General features: G+C 44.4%; 1 protein-coding gene and 1 long non-coding RNA gene across 3 annotated transcripts in view; both read left to right on the forward strand.

The window, feature by feature from the left end:
• Window positions 1-11,310, forward strand: part of LOC118090051 (uncharacterized) — a 31,293-nt gene extending 19,983 nt beyond the window's left edge. The window contains exon 4 of the long non-coding RNA XR_004693211.2: window positions 10,231-11,310. This is a non-coding gene — a long non-coding RNA (uncharacterized LOC118090051). The remainder of the gene's footprint in view (window positions 1-10,230) is intronic.
• A 9,965-nt stretch (window positions 11,311-21,275) lies between these two features.
• The window catches only part of RNF19A (ring finger protein 19A, RBR E3 ubiquitin protein ligase), a 38,220-nt gene continuing 32,843 nt past the window's right edge, over window positions 21,276-26,652 (forward strand). The window contains exons 1-3 of one of the 2 annotated variants that reach the window (XM_035124674.2): window positions 21,276-21,530; window positions 22,154-22,195; window positions 25,738-25,887. The gene's annotated coding sequence lies outside the window, so the exon portion shown is untranslated. The remainder of the gene's footprint in view (window positions 21,531-22,153; window positions 22,196-25,737; window positions 25,888-26,652) is intronic. The other variant, XM_035124679.2, reaches the window with a different exon arrangement.

A 26,652-nucleotide genomic window follows, 5' to 3' on the forward strand; every position in this document is an offset into this window, starting at 1 on the left:
AAAAAACTAGCTTTGATCTGAATTGTTTTAAAAGTTGTACAATGCCCTGATATCTTTTGATAAAGGGTGGTATATAAATTGAAGCAACAACAACAACAACAACAACAACAACAACAACAACAACAACAACAACAACAGCTAAACTCTAAAATTCCCTAAACTCTAGAATTAGTGATGGTCATCAACTTGGGCGGCTTTAAAAGGCTTATCTTCCCTCACTCTATCTGAATGGGTGCATGTGGATGTTGTGTGTGAGAGGCAGGGCATAGCCCCACCCATTTTGCATTGGCTCCTCCTGCACACTGCTGGCATGCAGCCCCAGGAATGTTAGCCATAAGGGAATGCAGTGCAGCCCTTGTATTAAACCACTCTAGATATGCACATTCGCCTATTAAAATCACCCCAGAGCAGCTGGTCAATCTTTGAAATATCTATCAGTCACTAACAGATGAAAGATGGCCCTCCCAGAACAGCAGGCTTATTTTCATCTCCAGTGAAACACTTCTGCATTCTCAGGCTGACTCATCTCTCCTTACTTCATCTGCAAGAGAACTCTTTCAAAGGGAGCTACGTAATTGTCACTCTATGGTCTACCACCTTGCCTGTGCCTGGTGGATTGGCAGAGAGTATAATGTTCCCATTGTCATCTCTGTCAATACATAGTTCCCTAATAACCTGCAAGGAAATATTCTGATGGGTCCCTGTTAAAAACTCCAGCCTGGGGTCTGCATTGCACTGACAGATGAAAGGCAGAGGCATTGAGGTGACTTTTTCAGAGGGAAGAGACAGAGAAGGAAAAGCGCTGCAAGCCATTTCATTCATTCTCAGCAAAGGAGCTGTGTACACCAGGAAGAAAGGTTGCCTGTTGTAGCCCAAAGGCAAACAAAACATATAAAAAGTACACAGCAAAAGTGAAAAACATATAGAAGCACTTAGCATTTATATTTCACATTTACGGTGCTTCAGAATGCATACACTGGTCCAATGCACATGCCACAATAAACCAGTTTCAAACAAACGATGGTTTTAATGTGAACAAGCAGCACAGTGCACCCTGACAAAAGATTATATAGTGATCTTTTTCTGCTTCTCCTCGCTCTGCAGCTGCACTGTTGATGAAACAAGCCAGAGTTTGGCTTCTTGTGTCATCTGAATCCAGGTTTTGATTTGCCTCCCCAAAATAAAGCAAGAACAAACCTTGGTTGCTGGTTGTGATTTGTCTGGAGGAAACGAACCATGGGCCCTGGGTTCAGATGAAACATCCATTTCAGTTCAGGCTTGTTTCAACCATGACACAGCAGGAGTTGGGGACAGTCTAGCCTGATCACCCCACTTTCTTTCTCCCGCTTTGAAACCATCCCGTTAAGCCTTCAAAAGAATCTCCCTGCTGGTGAATCTCCACATTGGCTAAGATAATGTGTGTCTCTTTGCATCAAAGAACAGTCTCAGGCTTGGCCTTTGGGGAAGGAGCATAGCTCAATGGTAGCATAGGGCAGGTAAACTTGAAAGGTTTATTTTCTTTCATGCACTGTTCTGCCTTTCCCCCTTTGCTCTCTTAAAACCTTGCTCTTAATAAACGCTCTTAAAACGGGCTGCTGGGGTTTGCCGTGCATTCGTGACTGCTCATGGGATTCATGTGCTTAGATCCCTTGAATTCACACTGCACATTTCTGTCTAGGGAGAAGTGGAGGAAGAGGAGCAGGCTGGACGCTCCTCATCTCCCTAATATAAATATTTTGTAGCCTTGAGAATTGCCCTGGGAAGGGCAGGTGACAGCATACCTAATGGTCGGAGATGTGAGCTACTCCTGATCCCACGCGGGTAGAAGGGAACTCTCAAGGTCAGGGGTCAGCAACCTTTTTCAGCCAAGGGCTGGTCCACCGTCCCTTAGACCATGTGGTGGGCCGGACAATATTTTGGGCGGGGGGGGGGGACGAACAAATTTCTATGCCCCAGAAATAACCCAGAGATGCATTTTAAATAAAAGGACACTTTCTACTCATGTAAAAACACGCTGATTCCCGGACCGTCTGTGGGCCGGATTGAGAAGGTGACTGGGCGGCATCCGGTCCCCAGGCCTTAGGTTGCCTACCCCTGCTCAGGGTCTCTACTGAGAGTCCTTTTAGAGGTGTACTTATGATGGGATGTGTTCATGCATGAAGGTGTTTCTTTTCTTCTTCTTTTTGCAATGTTCAGATGACGTCAGCATCAAAAGTTAATCTTATCAGGAATCCAAATTACCCATTTGTGACATTAAGCCCCTGTCCAGGAGTATCCTTCATCAGACCATTGGTCCATACTAGCCCTATATTGTTTTACAATGACAGGCAGCAAATCTCCAGGTTTGGGACTGGAGTCCTTCCCAGCTGTAGTCAAAGATAATAAAAAATGAATCTGGGACCTTTCGCATGCAAGGCATGTACTCTGTAGCTGACCCACAGCCCCTTTTCTTTTGTGACTACATAATGTACTTTTTTACAGGTAGGTAGCTGTTTGGTCTGCTGCCATAGTCGAAACAAAATAAAAAAAATCCTTCCATTAGCACCTTAGAGACCAACTAAGTTTGTTATTGGTATGAGCTTTCGTGTGCATGGTATCTGAAGAAGTGTGCATACACACGAAAGCTCATACCAATAACAAACTTAGTTACAGGTAGGTAGCCGTGTTGGTCTGACGTAGTCGAAACAAAATAAAAAAATTCCTTCCAGCAGCACCTTAGAGACCAACTAAGTTTGTCATAGATATGAGCTTTCGTGTGCATGCACACTTCTTCAGATACAATAACAAACTTAGTTGGTCTCTAAGGGTGAGCTCCTGTTGCTCGGTCCCAGCTCCTGCCCACCTAGCAGTTCGAAAGCACGTCAAAGTGCAAGTAGATAAATAGGTACCACTCCGGCGGGAAGGTAAACGGCGTTTCCGTGTGCTGCTCTGGTTCGCCAGAAGCGGCTTTGTCATGCTGGCCACATGACCTGGAAGCTGTACGCCGGCTCCCTCGGCCCAAAGAGCGAGATGAGTGTCCCAACCCCAGAGTCATCCGCGACTGGACCTAACATTCAGGGGTACCTTTACCTTTTTAAGGTGGTATTGGAATGAATTTTTTTTATAATGTACCTTTGTTAGAGAAAGTACTTTGAGAAGGGGCTCTGAGAAAGATCTTGAGGCACAGGCGGTCTGGAATGGGAAGAGGTGTTACCCATGTGGTGTTATGTGGATTTCCTGCAATTTTAATGTGTTGCAGTGTGATTTTTAATATTTTGTAAACTGCTCTTGAAGGAACATTGAAGACAAACAAATAAAAATATAGCATCAGAAATAGGAGATTCTGAAAACTGGAGGGGAAACATTTTAGCCTCCTAGATCACTCCGTGGCTGCATTCACATGACAGTCAATTCCATTTCCCTATATTTTAATTTTTGCATTATATTTCACACAATGTAAAAACCAGTGTCCAAAATTCCCCTTGAGCGAGCAGTTCCTGAGCTCTGGGCGCAGTACTAGCCTAAGATTTCAGATTAAAACTGCAGCGGAAGTAAAAGAAGACCTTTTATGCCTCCTCACTTCCAGCTACTCTCTGAAAACTGGAGAAGAGACCCTCTAAAGAGTGGTAGGGGGTGGACAGGGGAAGGACTAGGCCATGTGAAAAATGAACACAATATTTTAGCTGCAGTTTATTCATTATCAGCTTTGTATTCTTGTTATTAAAAAATGTGCCTAGACATACCTTTGTGGTGTCATTTAGCTCCTAGTTTTCATATCTCAGTTTCTAACACTGGTAAAAAGCTCTTCCAGAAATGTAGCACAAGTTTAGTGCTCATTGTTTGCTTCCAGAAAAAGTCCATTTGCAAATTACACGGAAATGAGCACTAAAGTTGCACTATTGGGTTGAGGGTTTTTTTTTGGGGGGGGAGCAGTTGGCATCAGTCTGGCAGTGGTGTTTACATCATGTGGCTCAAATACTGTGTGGAAATTAATCAGGGGAAAGTCAGGGAGATGGAATAAACTGCTGTGTGAATGCAGCCTGTGATTTCCTTTCAAGCCACCATTCTCAAAGGGCAACCAAAACGATCCCAAAGACAGAGCATCTCTATTAGTTCAAGGAGAGGGGGGAGGAAACACAAGTAAGAAGGGACATGGAAGAGGTTATAAGATTATCCATGGTATGAAGAAAGTCACTAGAGAGAGGTTCTTCTCCCTTTCTCGTAATACTGAAACCAGGCTTCAGCCAATTAAGCTGAAAGTTGGGAGATTCCGGAAAGACAAAAGGAAGAGTGCTTCTTCGCACAACTATGGACTTGGCCCCCCACAATGTGGATGGCTTTAAAAGAGGATTAGATGGATTCATCTTGGATAAGGCTGTCAATGGCCATTGACCGTGATGGCTATATTACCCCAGTAGTGGAAGTCATGTGCTTCTGAATACCAGTCGCTTGGGATTGCAAGCTGGTTGTACTTTTTTTGGTTTGACACTGGAGAAGCATTTTTTTCCATTGCACTACATGTGTTAATTAAATGCCAAGGTGCCTGTGTTGTTACCAACAACTGTTTTGTGAATGGCCACTGTTAATAACTTAATTATCACTGTCTCTGCTTTCTGCATTTCGTTTTCTCTGATTTCACTCTTTATAATTCGTGTGTGTGTGTGTGTGTGTGTGTGTATTCAAGATAACACTCCATGTACCTGAAGAAGTGGACTGCAGTCCATGAAACCTTATGCCGTAATAAATTTGTAACGGGAGAGAGATGCATTCCTATAAAATCAGCTCCAGGGCAAGGATTTTTCTGTCTGGAATGATCTTCCTTTTGCTACATATGTGCTTCAGTTTTGTCTTTTCAACACCAAAGTCTGCAACGTGATTAAAATTCAGGAGAGTAACAAAGTTAGATTTAAGTAATAAAGGGTAAATTGTCCCAGGAATGCCTCAGTCCTACTTACATTCTTCTCTTGGTTTTGCATGCTATTGCTCCCTCCACCCATCATGCCAGTTATAGCCCCGAAAACTGTGGATTATCTTTCCGTCTGTATGCTTGTTTCGTCCTTTGCAGATTCTGCATTAATGCTGTTAAAAGTATTTACATGAACTGCTTGCTCCTGGCTGCTGAGAGTAAAGCACTTGCGTCGTCTTTAAAGCCTCTGTTTTAAATCTGAAGCAAAGAGATTTTCCTCCCCTCTGCTATTTTTTGCTACAAAGCACATCAAATAAGCTCTTCCTGTTCCGGGTGTGTGTATGTGTGTGCAATAATTAATTTCTCTTTCTGTCGACCTCGTCATGTGCTAACATCTTGCACGTACAAAACAGCATTTGGCTTAGGCTTACTTCACATCATTTCCCCCATGGCGACATCTGACTTGGAAGCTGCCACAGGTCCATCTAGTTTAGAATTGCCTACACTGGTTGGCAGCAGCTCTTCAATGTTTGAAGCAGGAGTCTCCCCAGCATTGACTGGAGATGCCTGGGATTGAATTTGGGGTCTTCTGTGTGCAAAGCATGTGATGTGCTGTTGAGCTATGGCCTCTTCCCCTGTTAGAAGAGGCAGTCTAGTTTTGGATTAAAAAATGGTCAAGTGAGGTTTTCACTATACTGTAATGCTAATAGCACAGTTACATATGGCCCAGCTGTTCTGATTTTCCAGGAGTGGCCTGTTCCGCTGCTGTCTTGTCTTGATTCTGGTGTCTCTTTTGTCTTTGTTTTGCCTTTCCAGGGATGTTTTGGGGGTACCTGTTAAAACTTTTGTTAGTATGCACACTGGCACATCAGCTTGTGGTTGTTTTGCTTCAATCGCCCCATAACTAGCAATTGAGATAGTAAATGTGTTGGGTGTTGCTGCCATTCTGCAATCATTCTGCTTTGTGATTAAATAGGCAATAAAAATAAAAAAATCCTAGATGGTTATAAAAGGAAACAGTTATGCTTCAAAATCCAGCAAAAGATGGATTATTTCAGAGACAATAAATACAGGGAAATTCAGCAATTCATACCTGGATGTGCAGAGTTAAGTGGCGGTTTGGACACAGGGATGTTACAGGCATACAAGGCTAACCTTTTTTCGCCTGTGAAATGTGGCGGTGAATATGTACGGTAATCACGAGCCATATGATCCTCTTCTTAGGTAGACCGATGGGGACCTGTTATCCCAAATCTCTGGGTCGATTGTGCAATGTATGGCATGTGATTAAGTCAACCGTGTGGTTTCCATATGCTCACTTTCACATCTGAGCTGTTTTCAGTGCACGGCCAAAGTCCTTATTCCTGGTCTGTTTCCTCTAAAGAGTCAGCAGAAACTGCAAAGCAATAGCCCTGTGTGGGTGTCCTCCCTCATATGAGTAACAGGATCATAAATCACAAGGTTGTAAATCACGGAGAGCCTGTGTGTCGTACAGCAGGTGTGTCCTTCCAGTGTGAGTAGCAGAGACATGATGTTTCCGCACACATCAGGGCCGGCGGGTGCTGCCTCTGCTCTCACCCCCCTCTGCTTACATGTTTGTTAATTGTGAGAGGGAGAATGCCCAAATAGGGATAATATGGGAACTGACTGCCGGACTGGGAAGAGGTGGCAAAAGAAGGCAATGTGAATATGTGGGTGGAAGCCTGAGGAAATGAATGCTTGATTGGCTGGCAAACTACCGTACATTATATGGAAAAATGAGCAACAAAGCCCTGATATTTAAAAGAATGAAAAGCAGATTTGGGAGTTTTAGATTCTGAAAGAGAAGGTGCACTTAACCCTTTCCCCCTTTTAGCCATTTCCCTGCCCAAAATCATTGCCCAAAGTTGTTTTCACTTGTTTCACTTTCATATATATATAAAAGAGCACACCCTTTGCTCTTTAATAACCTGAGATAGGAGGCTAACTGTATGTCTGTAGGTCTCTATGCACATCTGTAGCTGAACGTGTGGAGGCCATGGGTGGATGAAACTCGGGGCATCACCCTGACCCCCTCCCTGCTCCACATGTTAGTTGCATGCATGACTTTCACATGAAGAGGGCTTGGGTGTCAGGGGGGGATAAATATCCCTGACAGCTAGTTTTCTATGCAGGGGGGCTTGTTTGTCCATCTTGAGGAAGCCAGAACTCAACCAGGGTGGAAGGAGGGTTGGTCAGTCGACTGGGGTGCTGGAGATAATTGGGATCAGCAAACTAGACAGTCCGGCCTGGTACTCACAAAGACAAGGGTAGCAAGCAGGCAGGCATGTCCAGGGCTTGGGAAATAAGGATGATCAGACACAGCACTTGCAGGATCACGCACAGATCACGGGAACTGAGAAGTGAGTTGTTCCAATTGAGGGCTTTCATCTCTCTTGTCCCAGGCTGTTTGACACCCTTGCTGAGGAATGGATTTCCTTGAAAGCAAAATCTCTAGACCAGGCACCCCCAAACTTCAGGATCCCAGGACCACTGGTCCTGTAAGCTAGGGATCATGGGAGTTGTAGGCCAAAACATCTGGAGGGCCACAGTTTGGGGATACCTGCTCTCACCTCTTTGCTACTTCCCACCTGGTGGCTCCTTGCACTGATGTGTGGCTGTTGCAGATAAGATAACGAGATGTAAAAGAGGGCAGGGCTCCTGCACTTCTAACACAATTTTTAATGCAACTATTAGAGGTGCAGGAGCCCTGTCTTTTTCTGCATCTGACCCCCCAGGTCTGACTTAAGATCCCACCAGCTCATCCAGCTCCTTCACCTCCATCATGCTGGTTGAATCCTGGCTGCTACTTGATGCTGGGATTGTGGCAGAAGCTCATTCGGTCTTGCGACCTCCGACCAGCAGTCTAAAGTGGCAGAGACCAGACACAGATTTATGCCCTCCGTGAGAGCTAGGCCATAAAGATGGTCGCAAGTGTAGCTGCTGCAGATACATCTCTTGCATCGTACGCAGCTTACAAAAGACATTTCAATTCTTATATGGCAAACCAAACCATGTCAGGCCACATTTTGAAAATGCCTCTTTAGCTTCTTCAACTTTTTGGCATAGTACTGCTATATGTGTTCTGTGAAATGGGATATGCTCTTTCATTGCCGGCTCAAGAGGATGACATGGTGGCGCAGATGTTGGGGCCCTGATGCCGATGGGCTGAAGAGCAGCAGGCTTGGCAGCAGAGGGTTGGTGGCACAGGCCTGAAGAATACTTACATACCCCTTCTTCGGTAAGCAATGAGAAATTCCAGGTCTGCAGTACTTACTTACTGCAGTACTTACTTACTTTCTGCAGTACTTACTTACTTTCAAATAGACAGGTTGACTATAGGTAGAGGCAAAGCTTACCCACCCTCTGTAGACAAACATTTGGACATTGCACCACCCATATAAGATTCCAGCCAGACCCTTATAGATCCCTTCTCTTTGTTTCTGACTCATGCCAGACACACAGCCTGTCCTTTGCACACAGACACCTGGACTGCATCAACCTTTCCTGGAAAGTGGGAATGTCTGCTCATTTTGAATATTCAGAACATTCCCCAAAAGATCCTGTATCAAGAGGCAGTTGACTAACTGTTTGGTTCCAGTGTCAATGTATCACCTGTAGTTTACCTAACCAAAGGATGCAGTTAGCCAGATGTGGCCCCTTATCAATCTCTTGCCACATCCCTAGGCTCGCAGCAATATTTTAATGTGCTCTCCATGTTAAGCACACCTGATGCCACCTGAATGCGTTGCTGCTTTTTGCCACTCTTAAAAGGGTGATTGTGAATAAGGTATATAACTTCCGGCTTGACATTCCGAAGAAGAAGAGGAGGAGGAGGAGGAGGAGGAGGAGGAGGAGGAGGAGGAGGAGGAGGAGGAGGAGGGGTAAGAAAACATCCATGAGTTGCCATCAGTGGAATAAAATGGACACATGGAAAATTACCACGATGCAGTTACATCTCTGAAACTGTATGGTTGAAAGGAATTTAACTTCTGTGGACCTGCCACAGAAAGGACTGAGTTTCTAGCGTGCTTTTGCAAGCCCTCAAAAACTTCATCAAACTGGTCACGTGTGCCCAGTAGGTTGCTTTGAAAATCACGGATTTCAATGGGTCGATTATGAGCATGACTCAGGGTGCAACCCTAACTCCTACCTGCCACCAACAGGGGGGGGTGGGGCAGCTGGACCACTGCCACATCTGTACCCCTTTTGCTCACAGCGGTTCCAATAGAAGGTGCAGGACGACCAGGCCTGATCTGTACCCAGTCAGTTAGATTGGGCCTGATCTCATTGTATAACAGCTGTAAAACTGGGATCCTGCAAATCCTGGGCCACCTCAGCCCACCCTGTCCCCACCCACAGATCACCCCATTGCAGGAGTTTCCCTCTGCTAACACCTATTCCTGTATTCAGGGAAAGTCAGGAGGCTGAGAGGGCTTGGCAGAGGGATACCACCACCTATTTCAACACACACAGCATCCCAGGCTAAGGGAAGGTGTGGGGGAGGGGTTGGATTGTGCTGCCCACCAGATACTACAACACACACGGTATCATTTATTCATTGAGAGAGAATCCAGTGAACTTTGAAATAATTGTAGGAAGCCAAGAAGAATTCAGCAGCCTACTGAAATAGCATTTCAAAAGGACTTTAATCTGTGGAGTGATAACCTCCACACGAAGGATCAGCAGCAGCAGCAGGTACAGTGAGGATTATCAGAATTTCAGTGCTTCAGCTCCCTGACATTAGAAAGAGAGAGGGGGGAAATCCATGAAAACATCTGTGATAAGCAGATTATTCGGACCTGTGTCATATATAACCAACATGGTTTTCGAGTATGTTAATTCCTTCAATAGAGGTAAATGCACCCAGGTGATTGAAAGAGTGTCCGTTCTGCCATCTGTGTCTGCTTTAGAAATGCATTTGTGCTGTTTTCTGTGGTTGCTGAGTGCTTTTTTTGTTTGCTGTTGTTATTGGACATTGGCTTGCTTTTGCCGTTGGCTTGCTTTACATTTAAATTAGACCTGCAATGTGAACATGGTTTGTTGTATTTATTTTTGGAACATTTTACTGTTGAGACGTGGGTGATTTTTATAGAGGAAGTTCACACAGCAATTAATAGAGGGGAAGCTTTGAGCAAATGCATATTTCTTCTCGCTATGCACGGAGAACTTGGAAAATCTAGTGACGTGCCCCATGTGGCTATTATTTCAAGCACTCTGCTTGGGAGCTGCTGGCATGGGGAGAATTTGTTTAAAGAGAGAGGCTCTGATGCAGCCACCAGCGGTTATTATACCCGGGTGATACTCTTCTTGCATTTCTTTTCCAGGTCAACGCTCTCCAGAAGTCATCTTCTCCCTTTCTCTCCACTGTTCTACAGTAACTTGGAGCAGGGCTTTCAGAGTGGCTGGCCCCGTTTTGCGAAACAGAGTCCCTGTTGAGATACGACAGACACTCACTATTTGTCCTTTCCGGGAACGACTGAAGGCATTTTTGTTTGGACACACTTTCCAAGCTGGATGAAAAGGCCTTGGGTGTTATTTTTGTACTGTTTTAAGACCTAGCTTTAGTTGTTGCATTTGCACTGTTTTAAAAACTATTTTAGCTGTTTTCATAGTGTGTTTGTAAATGGCCTTGAGACACATGTAAAAGAGATACCGTACACACATGTGTGTATCCATGTGTGTATCTTAAGAAGTGTGCATGCACACGAAAGCTCATACCAATGACAAACTTAGTTGGAAGGATTTTTTTTAAGTAAAAGAGAATTCATCATCCTCATCAGTAATGAAGGAGAAAAAATATAGGCCTGTGTTTCTGCTTAAATACAGGAATACATTCTGCATCCACCTGCATGTTCTTTGCAAGAATTGATAGTGGGTGTTAGCATCTAATTTGCAAGCCCCTTTGCCGTGCATGGAGAGGTGGGGAGTTCAGTAAAGATTTTGAAGAGGGCGTGCCCAACTAAGAGCACTCCAAAGACCACAATCTGAGGGAAATGGGCTTCTTTCTTATGCATACTCTTTTAAATACCCAGCCTACATTGCTGTCATGTTCCCTATGTGGGGCTGCCTTAAAAGACAGTCTGCAAACTTGAGCTGGTGCAATATTTAGCTGCCAGAATTCTTGTGGGAACAAGCCTATTTGATTATATCGCCCATTCATTTCTGGGCTCAGTTTAAAGTACTAGTACTAACCTTTAAAACCCTAAATGGTTGGGAACCACATTATTTGAGAGTTTCCCTACACCCATATGAATCTGCCCAGGTCCTCAGATTGTTCTCAGAGTGCCCTGCTATCTGTTGTGCGCCACTGATAAAGTGACCAGCTTAGCAGTTAACAGGAACAGGGCCTTTTTCAGTGGTGGCCCCCACACTTGTATAATTCCATCCCTTGAGAATTCTGGTTAGCTCCCTCTCTTTCAGGCTTTAAGTGGGCCTAAAGGAATGGTTGATCCTGCTAAGCATATATATATATATATATATATATATATATATATATATATATATGATAAAGTTTTCATTAGTATGTTTGTCTTCTAACTTTTTTGTGGACTACCTGAACAGTTGGGTAGAAATTAATTAATTAAATAGTATGCAAAACACTATGAGTTCCTTGGAGCACTAATAGGATATAAATACACCCTCGTATGTCTTGACGGGGGTAGCGCTGCGGTCTAAACCACTGAACCTAGGGCTTGCCGATAGAAGGTCGGCCGTTCGAATCCCCGCGACGGGGTGAGCTCCTGTTGCTCGGTCCCAGCTCCTGCCCACCTAGCAGTTCGAAAGCCCGCCAAAAAGTGCAAGTAGATAAATAGGTACCGCTTCGGCAGGAAGGTAAACAGCATTTCCATGCGCTGCTCTGGTTCGCCAGAAGCGGCTTAGTCATGCTGGCCACATGACCTAGAAGCTGTCTGCGGACAAACACCGGCTCCCTTGGCCTAGAGAGTGAGATGAGCGCAGCAACCCCAGAGTCGTCCGTGACTGGACCTAACGGTCAGGGGTACCTTTACCTTTACTATGTCTTGATAGACATATACCTTGTAAAGCTGCCTTGGTATGTATGCACATCTACCTGCAATCTCACTTCTCGTTGATGCCTGATGCACTTGCTCAAAGAGGGTGTTCCCACAATGGTCCTCTATCAAGTTGCCACCCACCATGACATGAGATGAGTAGAACTTCATAATAAATGTCAGGAATGTCAGGAGTCAGGGTGGGGAGCCTGTAGCTCTCCACATGCTGCTGGATTACACCTCCTGCCAGCTCATCTAAGACAGCAGGGCCACATCAAGGATGATGTGAGTTGCATTTAGCAACATCTGAAGGACCACAGGTTCCCTAACCTCTGATCTATGTGATTGCTTAGCAGACCAGCCCTATTCATGTTTACTCAATGGGACTTTCTCCCAGGTGAGTATGCATAGGATTGCGGACTATCAGGGGTCAACAAACTTTTTCAGCAGGAGGCCGGTCCACTGTCCCTCAGACCTTGTGGGGGGCTAGACTATATGTTGCCATGATTATGACCCACATTTTGTTGTTGTTGTTGTTGCAAAAATCCTTATTGGGACCAACCCCAACATTGCCAAATGTGATTTTTTTGGGTGTGTGTGTGTGTGTGTGTGTGTGTTCCCTTATACACCCATGCTGCTTCCTTTGCGTTTTACACATTGACAGTTATTATTTCTCTCGTAAGGTGGGGTGGGGGGCTGAAGTAAGTGTGCCAATGCCATTCCTGTCAGCCCTGGAGAGCGTGTGCGCATGCGTGGGTGAAGGGGAAAGCCGTTGGCCATGCTAAATCAGGATGGTGCCACTCAAGCAAAAACATTCTTTTCCCCGTGTGAGGGAAGACCGGGCAGCGGTGGCTATTTACCTTTCCGTGGCTCGCACCGTGTAGCTAACAAGCGGCCTCCCCAGCAGAGCACAGAACTGCTTTGGAGTGCAGCGACCCAGGCACACTCCACTTCCTCTGGCGGGGAGCACTGCCACCACAGACACTGGCGGGCATCGCTCCCGAGGTGCCTCTGAGCCCCTGCCGCTGCAACTGCCCTTCCTGAGGTCAGTCAGTCGCCAGCAGCTCCATGGTGGAAATCCGAACTTTGGCTCCTCTTCCCCACCCCCCACTCTGCTAGAAAAGATTGCTGCACGCGTGCGACGGATGGAGAAGAGGCTTGTCTCGAGCAGCTGCCTGCCTCACTTTTGACGCCCAAGCCTGGCTGAGTCGCAAAAACCATTGCACGCGTGCACTATGCCGGCTGCCTGGATTCCTGGACTGTCTGCGGGCCGGATCTAGAAGGCAATTTTGCCTGATCTGGCCTGCGGGCCTTAGTTTCCCGACCCATGGGTTAAGTGAACTTTTCTGCCTGTTTCTGCTATAGCAGCAGAACAATGCCTCAAAGCAGGATTATCAGCTTTCATAGAATTGTAGAGTTGGAGGGGAGCACAAGGGTCTTCTGGTGCAACCCCCTGCAACACAAGAATCTTTTGCCCAACATGGGGCTTGAACCCACAACCCTGAGATTAAGAGTCTCATGCTGTACTGACTGAGCTATCTCTAGCTTTGAGGGTCCTTGTTTCAAAGGCCGCCAGAGGCCTTCAGACAATTTGTTGTGTTTCAAGGGCTGTAATACTGTATTATGGCTGCAATTCCATGCCCACTTATATAGGAATAAGCCTCTTCTGAGTAGACACCTATAGGATTGCACTGGGTATAATTCTTTATGTGGCAGCGTGAGCAGGGGTGGGGGCACCTGCACTTTATAATACTGCATTGCTATTAGGGAGTACTTTTTATTCTAGTTGCCTTATTTCTTAAAAGATGTTATTCGATACAACGGAGCACTCAGCAATGGAGCCATTTGGAGCACAGGCATCTGAGCCAAGGTCCTGCTCCTGCTGGCCTTATCATTTATTGATCACGGGGGTTGTTTTTAATACATAGCATTTCCCTCTCTCTTTCAAGAAGCTCAAGAGCAGCTTGTGTGGGGCTTCCAGGAAGTCTCCTATCCAGGTGGCAGGTGCCAGTATGAAATATGCTTATGCAATAACAACGTGCCCTTGGAAACTCTCCCCTCGAACAAACAGTATGCTACAGGGGCATCCTCCATCAGTGCTGCCCTGACCCCAGTGCATACTGCAGTGGCATAACCAGAGATACACCAGAGAACCACATGCTTTCTCCTTTCACAGATTCTCTCTCTCTGTGTGTGCAGCATGCTGAGATATGAAAAAGCTTTTCTAGTGCACAGAGAGGAAATGCAACAAGAAGCCCACAGGAAGCAGTGATTGCCACCAACTTAGAAGGCTTCAAAGGAGGATTAAACAAATCCATGGAAGAGAGAGCTACCAGTGGCTACTAGCTATGATGGCTATGCTCTGCCTTTCCAGCTGCCTTTCCAGTAATGCTAACAAATTTCAGTTGCTGGAAACCACAGGAGGGGCGAGGGCTCTTGTGCTCAGATCCTTCTTGTGGGTTTTCCCAGGCATCTGGCTGGCCACTGTGAGAACAAGCTGAACTACATGGGACACCATCCTTGGCTGGTGATGATGGAAGAGATGGTCCTCATACTGTATCACCACTCCACTCCCTCCATAGGACTGTTCTCAGCTGAAAAGCAGGAGCAGCAGAGCAGCAGAGGAGATGGTGCTTATGAAGAGGCTGGCAGCATACATGTCAAGTGAGGAAGGAGGAACAGTTGCACGCACACACACTCCAGGTGAGCCATACCCCCCTCCCCAATTCTCAGCTTTTATGGGAGGGGGGAACCCAACCCAAGTCTCTAGCCCTTGTAGAATGCAAGTGATGAGACACATTGTGCAGGTACTATTCACCAAATTTGTTTTGGGGAAAACTAGGCTATACCTGCCTGTCTGCATTTTTAGTCAATGAGTGAAGTCTGAGCAATGGCTGACATTTAGGAAAGCAGATCTAGCTAATTAGACAAAGAGAAGGCTAGAGTGGAGCACCCATTGTCCAGACTCTAGAGAAGGAACTTCCTGGTTTGTTTTTAAGCCTTCTGTGCTGGTGGAGAAGTGATTGCCATCCCACAGAAAACAATTGAGGGTTTCAGTTGTGACTGGAAAGATGTCTAGATGCCATATCTACGCATAGATGGGCAGCAGGTCTACCCACTATGTAAGGGTAGATCTGGAATACAAGTTTATCAAAGGCCATGTTTAGCCAGGCCTTGGCACTGCCCATTCACCAGATACACTGCTCTCTGGTGCTTATTATTAATGTATGGAGGTCTGTATATTTATCTATTTGCAATATATACTTAGCCCCCAACACCGGGGGGCAGGGGTGGGAGAGATCCTGTGGGTCCTCATAGCTGGCAGTCCAGATTGGTAAGGCCTGGCAGGCCAGCTTTGACCAGCAGTCAGGACCTTTTTCTTGCCCAACAGATCCATAGAGCACACTAGGCTTAGGAACTCGGGGGGAAAACAGCAATGCTAGAATTATTGAAAACACCAGTTGATCTACTCTGAGTAGGGCTAGCATAAAATGTTTCTCAAAGATGTTGATAATGGACAATTGCATAATACTGCACATTTCTAAAATGTTTGAACACTTTGGCTTGCCAGATGTCTTGGAACTACAACTCCCATGATCCCTGACCACTGGTCCTGTTAGCTAGGGATCATGGGAGTTGTAGTTCTAAAACATCTGGAGAGCCAAGGTTGCTTATGCCTGAACTAACAGATGATAAACAAATGTGTTTTGTATTCCCTAGCACAGCTGATTTTCTCACTCATTTGAGGTCCAATAATCTTCAACAAGTGAGAAACAGACTAGTAGCAAATAGGTGTAAGATTCTGTAAATGTGAATCATGTGCTAGGATCAGGGTTACGACCCAAACTGGGGGTTTCTGAAGCTGGCATAGGAGTTACCACATGACCTAGAGTCCTAGACAATCCACATGATTAGTGCTTTCACATTTTATCAGTGATGTAGGAGCCTGGCCATGGGAAGGCATCTTTTTGTCAGCTACTGCATCACAAAATAAATTAATTGGGCCCCAGTGGCATGACGGCATTCTTAATCACATCAGACTGGAATCTATCTAGACATCTTGGCTTAGCTGCACATCAGCACATAGCCAACACGCAATTGTCTCATGATTTGGTGCAGCTTATGAAGGTTGGCTGAGCGCTGGCATTCGGCCAGTATTTAACAATTCCTTCCAGCATTTTTAAGCGGGGGCAGACAGAGCCCAAGAGCACTAATCCATGTTGTTCACAGCAAGAGCTGTTGTTGTAGAGAAGTCAAAGCTGTCACCACCCTCAAGGCTCCTTCCTACAGATTTCTCCCCCCCACCCCGAACGTGTATTTTTATTTGCTCTTTTAATTACAGCCCTGTTGCCAAACTTGCCCTTACCTTTAGTGACAGTTCTGTACTTCTCCTTTTGTGCTTAAAAGGAAGAAGAATAAGTCCTTACTCTCTTCTGCCTGGATTGTTTTGCCATTTCCTTGCAACAGAATTTGTTTAAAGTGCATTTAAAAGGAACAGAACAGACAACTACTAGACCTGGACCTGATGGGGCAGTTGGAAACAAGCAATGTGAACTACAGGAAAGAAATGATCCAGACAGAACCTACTTCAAACTCCATCTCATTATAGTCTTTATAAGCTGACCCATTTTTTTGGGTCAGAAGGACTGGGCATCCCAGGGTAGGCAATTGAGCCATGCCATTAAGCACAGCAAACTCTCATGGCAACCTCTCTTGGCAACCTCTGACAGACTGAAATAAGCAGATGGCATAAATTATCCTTGAGTACCAGTCTCTTCCTTCATCTCTCTCATTTTTACATTACCATTTTTAAAAAGCTTCAAAAATGTATTTTCCAATGAAGTTCAAGTTCAGAGTTCCAAACTGAAAAAAGGGGAGATACTAATAGTTTCAGTTGATTGCTTTTGATGCAAAGTTGTTTTGACTCTTGTGTAGGAACTGGATCAGGAAATTGGCACCTTTTATACTCTGGGAAACGTAACTTCATGGGCCAAATTAGACCTCATGGTGGGCCAGGATTTGTTTGCAAGCCAGAAGTTCTTCATCCCTGTTTTACAGAGAAGCGACCAGAAAAAATCTGCTCTGAAGGGCATCACTCAGCCAGAACAATAATTTGACAATATTTAGCTCAGCAACTTAGGCTATTATTACATTTCGGTTTGGAAAGTTTTCAGATGAAGAATCACCATAGCAGCTGAAACCAACTTTAATGCAATTGTGGGTAACTTGGTAATACAAATCCAAGTTTGTGCACAGCAAACCCTGACAATTTAAATTTCATTTCTCTCTTTACAATGGCACAGTTCAGGCCTAAATCTGGTTTCACAATTCATGGGAATGTCAAGCAAGTTCCATTGCCTTTGTTGGATTATTCATAAGTTCCTTCTATTCTTCAAGATTTCTCCCTTTTATATCTTTAGTAAATTGAGTTAATCTAGAAATCATTCTTTTTAGGAGCTTTCATTCATAGGGGTAAAAAGCAGCCAGAAGGATGAAATCTCTGGTAACGAACTATCTGAATTCTTTTAAATAAAAAATTACATTTATTAATAGAAGAAATATCTGAATTCTTCTGAGTTACTTATTTTTCTGCTTGCGCTTGCTATAACACAAATTTGTGGAATTGAATGACAAAGCTGAAATAGCGGGGGGAATAAAACATATAGCTTATAGGTTTGCGTGTATGTGAAATTAGCAGTTTGTTGCTAATTATTTGTTAAAAGTTGAGACAATAAGCAGAGCCCACTCTAACTTCAGTGGATATAAAACCAGCACAAGCCCTTAACAGTGCCAAGATTTCCATATTTGGTACCGTTAGACCAGGCATCCCCAAACTCGGCCCTCCAGATGTTTTGGGACTATAACTCTCATCATCCCTAACTAACAGGACCACTGGTCAGGGATGATGGGAATTGTAGTCCCAAAACATTTGGTGGGCCGAGTTTGGGGATGCCTGCATTAAACCAACAGTTCATCTACATTAGCATTCTTTGTCATGACAAAGTGCTAGCCAGATTCATCAAGGAAGGTCAGAAGCAGGGGATAGTTTTTCCTGAAAGATGGTTTAAGCAAAATAAGCATTCCTCAGCACTAGAAAGGTCCTAGTTTTTGCTTTCAAAGCAAGCAGTTCAGTGACAAAGTGAATCTTTTGCACGCAATTCGTTTCCGGTTGAATCCCCATGGTAGTGTTGGGAGCAATCCCATCTGAAATCCTGGAGAGCACCTGCAACCCAAGTAGACAATACTGACCTTGATGGACCAGAAGTCTGACTTAGTATGAGGCAACTTCCCTGTATTCACCTACTGGTCATCATGGCATTTGTGTCAATTTGCTCTAAAAGTTAATGGTGTTATGTGAAAAACATGAGGTTTACACCCAGGTAAGTACTATAAGTACAAAATTGCAGCTGGGAGTTTGCAGTCTCCTCCTATATTTCATTTTAAGACCCTGGCTACGTGTAGACTTTGTGGCTTCAACATCAAGCCAGCTCACCCCTCATTTTGCTCATAATCCTGCCTCTGTTATTACTAGTCAATCCAGTTTAATGGGTTTGCCTTCACAGAGGCATTTCTACAAATCTGTTCAACTGAACTGCAAAATTCTATAGATTTTGCATTGCGATGAACATTTCATAGGATTTTCATGCCTGATCCTTCAATGGAGTATTCTCCCTTGGAGGAATAATATTTCATCAACCTTGGTCCTTGCTGGTGATCTGTTTCTGTACTTCATCATGCCTAAGAAAAAACCTAGAGGAACAAACTTTCAAGCTACATTTTGAAGCATGATACAGTTATTTGTGAAGCAAAAGGTGTGGCATGAAAACTAAGGAAAATTGTGTTTTGGCATGTATGGTTGGGAATTTTTTTGTTTTATCTGTTTGTAAACCACTCTGAGGTTTTTTACAATCAACCAGTGTATAAATGTTATGAAATAAATAAATAAAATGTAACCAAAATCCAATTAGCAGATCAAGTACATAACAATATTGCTTTATTCAAGTATCAATCTTCTGTATTTTTACTTATCAGTGAACATGAGGTCCAAAAGTAATCTAACTACTTTGAATTACTGCTGTAGTCCTTAAAAAGTCAATACAAGAAAAAATATAAATCTGACTGCACAGTCATACATAAGGTCATTACACAGTTGCATCCCCAACTCTTGTTTAAGGCTGCATTCCATATATGCAAACTTGCTTCTGGCATATTGATTGGTAAGGAACAACAGAAGGCTTGTGGAGGGTCATACAGCTTTCGGTATGAACATATGGTTAATGCCGCATGTAACAAAGGAAAGTAATTTTAATTCAAAGGGAAGTTCTAAGAAATTTGACTAATTCAATGATAAAGTGATTACATTATTTCCTGTTGCTCTCAACCAGTTATTATTAAAGTTATGCATTATCAGTCACGTATCACACTATATGTTCCTTAGAAATACATAAGCATATAAATGTAGCTTTTCCCATAGGAGGAAATTATGGGAAGGCATAAGATTTGAACATGTGTGTCACTGTGCGCATGCAGGAAATACAAAAAGCAATGAACACAGGCTGGTCATAAGTTTACCAAGAGTTCAGCTTCACTGGGGAAGCTTCACACACCTTCCAAGGATGTGTGCAAAGAGTCAGTTAGGATTAGCTGTCCATAAATAATATAGTTGGGTATGTGTGTAATTTTAATATTTAGTCCTCTGTACTGGACATTGACTTTAATTTAGAATGGAAATTCTCCATCATGCATTTACTGAGGAAACACAATGTGTGTGAACTAAAATCAGCAAGTGGAACAACTTTACACAATATTTTTGAGACACTTTCAGTGTGGGTGTGAAATAGTATGGCCTGTTTGGAAGTATAAAAGAAAATTATTCTAAGATTTAGTCATAAATTATGAGTGTGAGGACCAATAATAAATATACTTACTACTGGTTTAAAAACTAATTAAAGTGCACTTCTGAGAAAATGTGGATATGAGGAGGTGGTTTATGGATGATGGAACTACTGGGTTTTCTGTTGTCTCGCCCACATTGACACTCAGCCTTGCAGAGAGGAGAGTAATTAATTATAGTTGCATGAGAAAGAAAAGAGACATAAGTATTTCAAACTATATGTCTTTGCTGAGAGGTTGGAAACAAGGAACACATGCAGACCAGCATTTCCAGTTTCCCCATAGCAACCATGGAACACCATTCAAGAAAACAGAAGGGCATTTTCCAAAAGCTGTAAGGTCCAGTAAAATCCATCCAGTAGAATCCAGTGACTAGTGCTTGCTGGAAAAAAGCAGGTAGAAGTTGACTTGCTTGAATGCTCTTCTTTAAAACAAAACTCCCTTGTGTGGAGAATGGCTCAGTTCAGTTTTCTCCCTGGCATGTTAGCTTTTTCTATACTGTATGGAGCTGTATTGAAACATAGGAACACCTATCTGCATCCTGGAACACACTACAATCTGGGTATAAACCACTGGAGTAGGGAAGCGCCTACAGTATTTCTTTTTAGATAATGTTTAAAGACCAAAGTTTAACCATTGTGAAAATGTCCAAGTCAACATTTTTACTAGAAAATAGGAAAAGAACCCTACAGTATAAAGTTTATAAAAGAAACTATACATCACTCTTAAGTAATATAAGTTTAATTTATTCTTCTAATTCAATGTATTATAGGGCATTTTATATTTTACTAGGTTGTTTTACATTTAATTAGATTGCTAAAACCTCCTTCCCCAGGAATACCAGTACTATACCAAGCAAAAATTCAGCTTTTCCCATGGATGCCTAAGCACACTTATTAGGGGAAACTGTCTTAACTTTGCATAAACATACTTAGGAGAGCACTCCCCCCCCAATGTTTTTAAAAGTGCACTAATTTTCAGCTGACATAATGCCGGAGGCAATGAATAAAGCCTAAATAAAGAACAGGTACTGTATTACTATGTAAATAACTAAAAATAATTTGGGGGCACCTACCGTCAAGGCTAACAGACTGTGACAGGAGTGGGTTCCAGTGCAAAAAAAAGGGAGGTGGGCCACACGCCGCAATAAAACCTCTTCTAGAGCAATCCTACTCAGAAGTAAAACCCATTGAATTCAATGGAGCTTACTCGCAGATACGTGGAGGAGCTTGCAGCCCTAGTCCTTGAGCCTCCGGGTGTGTGGGCATCCGGTGAGCTTAATCCCCTGGCAGAGGAGCGCGGCCACCTCTTAGGTGTCGGCGAGGTAAAGGAATCGAGAGCAGCTTCCGCCCTCCAAGACGCGCGGATAAAATACCGCCTCCTCCTGCCCCTTCCCCCCCTCCCCACATCCACGAGGCTTCCCTCCTCCCCCGCGGGACGGACACCGGGTTCAACTGTTCGGCGGCCCCGCCTCGTCTGTGATCTCAGCAGGGGGAGAAAGAGAGGCGGAAAGAAGCCTCCTCCCGGCCGGGCAAAGCCCAACCCGAGCCCTGCCTGGGGCCTGGTAGCTTCGCTTCGCCTTGCGCCTCCCCCGCCCGCCTCCCTCACAAGCTCCGCTTTCTTTTTCCTCCTCACAGGCACTTCCTGCGCGGGGCCGGGCCGGGCCCAGTCGGGTGGAGAGCGGGGATTGCTGCTGCTGCTGCCTCGGTGGAGTTAAAAAGGTATTGGGAAGGGACTGGCGGGCGTCGGTTCACGTTCCGAGGGCCTCTGCCGTGAGGGCTCGAGGTGTCGGCAGTTGGTCGGGGGGGGGCGGGGGCGGCGGAGGGGTCCCCGAAGAAGCCGCCCGTCAGGGAGGCGGGCGGGAGTGGCTCCCCGAGCAAACTGGCGCCTGAAGGTGGTGGCGGGGGGGGGGAGGCTTCCACTGAGGGGTCCCTCCCAGGCCGCCGCTCACGGGCGCTCAGAGGGGATTAGGCGGCGGCGGCCGTTGCTGCTGCTGCTGCTCCTCGCATTGCTGGAGGGTGAAGTCATCGTGGCCATTGTCTCCCCTCAGCTCCCCGGCTGGGCCGCCAGAGGGGGGAGGCCAGCAACTAGCCGTGGGGCCCGCCTTGTTCTCCGAAGCCGCCGGGTAAATTCTCTTTCCCACCCACCCCCACCCCCGGGGGGGGGCAATACGGGACAGACTTTGAAACCCTAATCCACTCCGCGGGCGAAGTCCGAGGAGAAACTCGGGGTGGTGGTGGGGGAGTGTGGAAACTCCATATTCGATCGCTTCCACACCCCAATAAGTTTTTTTTTCCCTGAGGGAAGGACTTTGGAAAAACGCCCTCTCTTTTATCTCCTACAGCTTCGGAGCGTCTCTATTGCACTTCCTTCTTGTAAAACAAAGGTACATTTTTTTGCCGTGGGGTGGGGGGCGGAATCTGTGGGAAAAATTAGTAATTTTATTAAAGACCCCTTTTAGAAGTTGTGACATAGAACCGTTTTCTGTCAGAAATGGTGCTTTCTATAAAACCGAAAGCGTTAGGAAGACACATTAACACACGCACAGCCGAAACTACGAGGAAGTTCACTCGGCGGGGAGGGGGGGGGGAATTTCCACATCCACTCCAAATTGGGGCGAGACCAGCAAACTTTTGTCCTATAAAGGCTGCAGTGCTGCTGATGCTACTATTATTACTACTACTACTTCCCTTTCCCCTCGGATTACATTTTATTGCGAATGTGGATATTCCGTCCGCCTCCCCTATCCTGCCTTTTGGGGAGGTTGAATAAGCTGGGTAGCCTTAAATGTAATCGCTTTAAAGAAGCTTGTGTTCAAAGGGCAGCCTGACATATTTAACTACTTTATTGAACTGTACAGTATTTCTCAGTGGAGGAGTACTGAATTTAAAAAACGAAAAAGGCAACTACAACACAACTCACCCTGTAGGTGGCCACTGGCATTTCACTACTTATGCCTGGAAATCCTGTGAGGGTGACTTGGGTGATAACAATGTCTGAAAAGTTTTTAATGAATAACAGTACAGCTTAGTAGCTTGCGGAAGTGGGATCCTTTTCATACAAGTGGACATGGGAGCTTTAACATTAAGCCCTGAGAGCTACATAGGCATCAGAAGTGCATCTAAAAAGCCTAAGTCTAATGAAAGGAGAGTTGTTGCTGATCAAATGAACTGCACAAGAGTTCAACATGAAGTAATGTGGAATTTCCCCATAGTATTTCACCGGCAACCAAGACTGTACTGCCTGAGGAATCTTTTTGCTAGTTTCTGGGTTTGAAACCAAAAATTCAGTGTGTGCTTTCAGTGCCCAGATTGGAATGCTGCTGATTGTAAAAGTGTGGGGGAGGACTGACAATAGTATAACTTCTACTACAATCCACCTTTATTTCCACTTGGTAGACACAGCAGATTTTGCTAATGTTAAACATTTTTGTAGGCACTGGTGTGTCACATCAGTGCAGTTAGTCACTGAGAGTTGCAAAAAGTTCAGAGGGTGTTTTCGGAGGGGACTGTGGAATTGTAGGACTAAATGTGCTAATCATACATATCCCCAGAACCTTGCTGAAGTTCTGTTAGTCTCTCTTTAAAATAAAAACTGGTGTTTTTAAAAGGTGCAAGTAGAAGGACTGGTATTTGGGTTTGTCTTACTTTTACCCACTATAAAGTATTTAGTGTTCATGATAAGCAGATTCCGACTAAACAGATTAACTGTCTTAATTAACATGTTAAGAAAGATGGAATAGTGAATGAGAACACTTCATTCAGTCACTATTTCAGTGAATTTGTCCAAACTAACAGGCTTAGTTTAGAAGTCCAGCTTTAGTCTTATGATTTTAAATTGATTAAAAAGAGTACTGTAATCATAAGGTAAAGGGGCCCCTGACCATCAGGTCCAGTCGTGTCTGACTCTGGGGTTGCGGCGCTCATCTCGCTCTATAGGCCGAGGGAGCCGGTGTTTGTCCGCAGACAGCTTCCGGGTCATGTGGCCAGCATGACAAAGCTGCTTCTGGCGAACCAGAGCAGCGCACGGAAACGCCGTTTACCTTCCCACCGGAGCGGTCCCTATTTATCTACTTGCACTTTGATGTGCTTTCGAACTGCTAGGTGGGCAGGAGCTGGGACCGAGCAACAGGAGCTCACCCCGTTGCAGGGATTCGAACCGCCGACCTTCTGATCAGCAAGCCCTAGACTCTGTAGTTTAACCCACAGAGCCACCTGGGTCCACCGTAATCATAGGCACTGGCATTTGAAGGGGAAGGGGTATAGCTCAGTAGTAGAGCACCTGATTTGCATATAGCAGGCCCCAGGTTCAATTCCTGCATCTCCAGGTAGGGTTAGGGGAGACCTCTGCCTAAAATGCAGAAGAGCTGCTGCCAGTCAGTGTGGATAATACAGAGCTGGATCTACCATTGGTTTGACATAGTAAAACGCAGCTCAGTATTGTCTACACCCTAAGGTTTTAGGCAGCAGCTTTTAATAGCTCTGCTTGGAGGTAGGATGCTCAACCACTCTGCTATAGCTTTTCTCTTTTAAATACTAGGTTGAAAACAGAAGTCAATGATCACTGGTCATCAGTTCAAATTCATAAAAGTAAATTTAGAATTCTGAACTAAGCTTGTTAAGATAGATTTACTTAAACAGTGAAAGAACAAAGTGTTCTCATTAGCTATTCGCTACTCCTCAAATTATTTTTTGAATCACTATTGTCTGCTTGCATTTCTTTTGTCAAAGCTCATGTTCCCTTTTGTTCTCCTCATTTGGAGGGGGCTTCCATTTTTTGAAGAAAGTCTTCTTGCCTCTTAAAAACTTCTTTGACACTGCACATTAATTATGGTGACTGCCCTTTCGCCTTGATGGTGCCTTTCCTTGTTTGCGGTACCATATACATTCTAGCTAGGTGCTCTGGAAAGATGTGATGGTCTTCACTTTTCCTCTCAACTTCCTTTTTACCAATCCATTTTTAAAAGAAGTTTCCTCTTTTGAAGTCAGGTGTGACTGTTGGATTTTTTTTTTGCAATTGTCCACTTACATATATTGATAGCACTATGTAGTTGTTGTGGCCAGTTGGTTTGACAACACTTACATATTGCATCAAGTCTTGAACACTACTTAAAAGTCCAGGCTTTTTGCCCCTCTGGTTTGTTCGATGACCAACTATTTTAGGTACAGTCATTTTTGACAATGGAGTGTGTCTCCAGGGGTAAAATGAAACTGCTGGACAATCACCGCACCTGCTATGGGTGCAGAGACTGGTAACTTAAAACTGCTGCCTCACACATTGTTTTTGCTGCACTAATGAACTCTATAAGGCCCCCTCTCAGCCTTGTGGCTCTGTCACATGCTAACAGCTTCTAGGAGCCACAAGTGAGAGCTGAGTGCAGAGTGGGGACCATAGGTGGATAAAAAAACCCAGAAAGAGCATGTTGTGTCCCCACCAGAGGTACTACTCTTCTGCTGACACCCCATACACTTCGCATTACACCTATCCACAGACATTTAGGGATCTAGAAATTCTACCTCTTTGTCATAAATAGAACATGCATGTATGTATCCAGTCTTTAGAAGGGTAATTGAAGTTTCCTGTTACTACAGCAAGGTCATCTTTTAGGGACCTTCTTGATTTATTAGCCACCTGAAGATCATTGTGGGCATTTTGGTCAGGGGTATCATGGTACATCCCCAGTATTGAATCACACTTTTGGCCTTGGTATTGCTACCCATAGTAGTTCTGTGAAGGTGGCTACCCTTTTGGGGGATATATAGCTTGGTCTCTTTGATGTATGAAATTACACCATCTCCAGTCCACCTTTCCCTTCCTTCCTATGGAATTTGCATCTGCTGCTTGAGACAGTTTTTTGTATATTGTTAGAGGGGATTCCTTCTATTGTTTATGGCTTAATGCTGTTTTCTCCTGTTGTTTGTATTTCAGCCCTAAAGTTCCACTTTCACTTAGTTGGCAAAAGATATAATGGACTAATTCAACAGATGACAGCATTACAAGATTGAGTATGATCTTTAAGGTTCCCTGGCTTAATATGTACATCTGACTGGCACATGGAGGTTGATTTCCTCCAAGAAGGTAATAAGTCTCTTGAGTTGCATTGCAATTATCATTCCATTTTCCCATAAATTAATAAATTATTATTGAAAACACAGAAGCTATGTTAAATAAATGCCAAGCTTTTCAGCTATATTTTGACATGTACCATCCTTTTGAGATACAGTCATACCTCTGTTTATGACCACAATTGGTTCCGGGGAGCCGGTTGCTCCCCAAGGCGCGCTTCTGCTCGTGTGCGAAGCGGAGATAGAAATCTGTGCATGCGCGAGCTGCGCAAATCACTTCTGCGCATCCGAGTGCTGCGGAACCTGGATGTAAACACTTCCGGGTCCGCGGTGGTCGGAAACCAAAGCTGTCGCAAATGGAGGTTTGACTGTACGAATCCTATTTAAGATATGATTCCTAAACTACCTGCATTTTGTTCTTTTTCTAGCTGATCTGCTTTCACTTTTAACTTCTCAAGACCAAAAACCTTATGTCCTTATAGCTCAGTTTTTGCACAGCATTATTGCAATAAACATAATTCCTTAAATTGCATAAGTTGCAAGATAAATATGTAAGCTGCTACCTTTTGCTAAATCTGTCATTAGGCAATCTAACCTGGCATAGAATTATTTTATGACCTTCAAATGGAACATTCTTAGCCTAACATGAAGCACAACCATGTGCCATATATCACCAAAAGGAATATTGTATAGATATAGAAGTCTCTCCCATCCAGTATTCTGTGTCTTTACATATGATGTAGTGTCAGATTCTGCTGTAGAAGGTGGAAAGTCCTGT

The sequence above is a fragment of the Zootoca vivipara genome, chromosome 8 (genome assembly GCF_963506605.1).
Source record: "Zootoca vivipara chromosome 8, rZooViv1.1, whole genome shotgun sequence".
NCBI classification, from domain to species: domain Eukaryota; kingdom Metazoa; phylum Chordata; class Lepidosauria; order Squamata; family Lacertidae; genus Zootoca; species Zootoca vivipara.